The sequence below is a fragment of the Phoenix dactylifera genome, chromosome 6 (assembly GCF_051530095.1).
Source record: "Phoenix dactylifera cultivar Ajwa chromosome 6, Ajwa_hap1_PhDact_Kaust_v1.1, whole genome shotgun sequence".
Lineage (NCBI taxonomy): Eukaryota > Viridiplantae > Streptophyta > Magnoliopsida > Arecales > Arecaceae > Phoenix > Phoenix dactylifera.
In genome coordinates this window covers 25,909,055-25,912,075 of record NC_143195.1, presented here as the reverse complement: position 1 = coordinate 25,912,075, position 3,021 = coordinate 25,909,055, and the positions used below count along the sequence as shown (strand labels likewise).

The 3,021-nt window shown below is 42.5% G+C and overlaps 1 non-coding gene across 1 annotated transcript; it reads left to right on the top strand.

Moving 5' to 3' along the window:
* The first annotated feature begins 1,965 nt into the window (after window positions 1–1,965).
* LOC120110950 (small nucleolar RNA R71) lies at window positions 1,966–2,071 on the top strand. Its single transcript, XR_005512072.3, has one exon. It is a non-coding gene; the product is annotated as a small nucleolar RNA R71 (small nucleolar RNA).
* The last annotated feature ends 950 nt before the right edge of the window (window positions 2,072–3,021 follow it).

The window sequence follows — 3,021 nt, the reverse complement described above, 5'->3', positions numbered from 1 at the left end:
TACTTAAGATTTGTTGGAAGTGGCTTTAACTCAAGTTTAGGTGGTGAATCAATGGAAGGACAAAGTGGTGCGCTAGCAATGGGAGGAAGAGGTTCAGGTTGGCTCTTCCAAGGAAGGGAACTCACTGGAGATTGATTGTCAAGTAAGATGTTAACTTCTTCTATGGCCTTGTCTATATCAAGGTTGTCAATGTCAAAATGGGCCAGACATGCCTCTAAGGGGTCATCTGCTAAGATATAGGAAAGGGCTTCCTCTACAAGATCATCCATTTCGTCAATTAGGCAACACTCGTCTTCCCTCACATGTTGGTCAGCGGCATGAAAAACATTCAATTTAATTTTCATGTTCCCAAATGATATATCCATTGCCCCAGTTCTACAGTTGATGCATGCATTGGCTGTTGCTAAAAAGGGACGACCAAGAATCACAGGGATTTGTTTTTTTAGGTTGGGCACATGTTCCATGTCAAGGACGATAAAATCTACTGGAAAATAGAACTTGTCTACCTTGACAAGAACATCTTCAATCATCTCCCGTGGTATCTTCACAGATCGATCAGCCAATTGTAAGGACACCGAGGTAGGTTTTAATTCACCTAACCCAAATTTCTCATAGACTGAATAGGGTAGAAGATTCACACTTGCCCCTAGATCTAAGAGCGCTCGGTCAATGGAGTTATCTCCTATGACACAGGAAATAGTGGGAGCGCCAGGATCTTTGAATTTTGGAGGGGTGTTATATTGGAGAATGGAACTTACCTGTTCAGTAAGTAAGACCTTTTTAGGCACATGTGTCCTAGATTTTTGCTTTTGTGTGCAAAGGTCTTTGAGAAATTTGGCATAGGAGGGAACTTGTTTGATGGCATCAAGAAGTGGAAGGTTGATTTTAACTTGTTTGAACACCTCCATCATCTCTTCTAGTGAAGTTCCCTTCTTGCCAAAGGGAGTGGGTGCATTAAGTGCTTCAGGAAATGGAGCCTTTGGAGTATGGGTTGTGACAGATGGTGGACTAGCTGAAGAAGGTTTTGGATTTTCATGTGAAACATTCCTCTCCTTTTCTTCATCTTCCTTATTGTTACTCTCCCCAACCTTATTATCTATTATACGACCACTCCTTAGGGTAGTCAAAGCATTGGCTTGCTCATGATTTAATCGGATTTCTTGAGCCACGTATTGTCCCCTTGGATTACTCATTGGTTGACTTGGAAGCTTACCTTCCTCTCATTTATTTAATGCATTGGCTAGTTGACCCATTTGGGATTCTAGCTTAGCAATTGATTGTGTGTGAGAGTGCAATAGTTGTGTATTTGCCTCCAAACCTTGAAGGGCAGTCAACACCTTCTCCTCAAAGGCTGTATTTCTTTGGGTTGGAGGAGGAGGATGCTGAAATTGAGTCGAGGGACGGTAGAGATGAAAATTCTGAGGGTTTTGAAAATTTTGGGAGAAGGGTTGGGAGGTATTAGAAGCTTGCTGCCTCCAAGAAAAATTTGGATGATTCCGCCATCCCGGATTATATGTATTGGAAAATGGATCATTACCCGGTCTGGGCTGTGTTTGGGCAGCATTGATGTGTTCTTGCACGAGTTCGGGATATTGGGGTGCTGAGGGGCACTCATGAATAGGATGCAATGGGCTAGAACAGATAGCACACACTTGTGCTTGGGAAGAGCTAACGACATGTCCTCCTATCATTAGTTGGTCAATCTTATGGGACAATGCATCTACCTTGCTAGACAGGTCCATAGAATTACTTATTTCACAAATGGTTCCTCTTCTTTGAGAATTCGAGGGTGCTTGACGAGAACATGAAGCATGGTGGAGGGAGTTTTCATTAAGATTTTCAAATAATTGCCATGCTTCATGCTCATTTCGAAGCATGAAAGTCCCCCCGCATGCAGCATCAATCATATGACGGTTTCGTTCAGTCAATCCATCATAGAAGCATTGCACTAGCTGCCACTTAGGTATTTGATGATGTGGGCATTTACGGATTAGGTCACGAAATCTCTCCCAAGTTTCATGAAATTCTTCTCCCTCGGTCTGGGAGAAGCTTGTAATGGCACGTCTAAACTGGTTCGTTCTTCCTATGGGAAAGTATTTTTTAAGAAATTCTTGTTGCATTTGACCCCAGGAATGAATCGAATTGGCCTCTAAAGAATTCAGCCATTGCTTAGCTCTATCTTTAAGGGAGAAGGGGAATAATCTAAGTTTTAAAGCATCATCAGTGAAATTTTGAATCTTGACAGTGGTGCAAATCTCAAGAAATTCATCTAGGTGTTTGTATGGGTCTTCGTTGGTGAGCCCATAAAAAGATGGGAGCATTTGGATCACACTAGACTTTATTTCATATTGTACAGCTGCTACCTCAGGTAATTGAATGCAAGATGGGGAAGTGTAAATAGTGGGAGTAAAGTACTTCCTCAGGAGTTTGGGTTGTTCTTCAGCCATCTTAAGAGGTGGGGATGATCCTAATGTTTTGATCTTAGCTCGAATGTTCCTAAGGGTTCGTTCTATTTCAGGGTCAAAAGGTAATAGGTTTTGTACTCTAGAACGACTACCGTGCATACACTAGTACTCGATCAATCAAGCATGCAATAAAAGAGAAAAGCATATCAATCCTAGTCTTTGTCCTAAAATCACTAGACAGTTCCTAACTGGTTTGAAGAGGGCACCTAAGCCTCCAATCCGGTCTAATGAACCGAGTTGACCAGGTAAGCTCCCAGGTAAGTGGAGGGGTCACGTTGCGTTCGCAAAGGTCCCACTTAAAACCCACTTGCCTCGAACAGATGAACTGTCTCCCTTATAGGGACAAAGCTTGCCTAAACATCAACTAAGCCACAGAGCGAAATTGGTGCAACCTTCGGTGATCTTCGTCCTATTGAGCTCGAATGTCCCTAGGGGCCAATGTCTAATTGATTTTAATTAAAGATGACACTATGTGAGATTGAGTTCACCTAAGTTGGGCAAGAGTCCGGTGATGAAATCCGGCTCTTATCTTGTTGGGGTGATTGCCCTTACTATG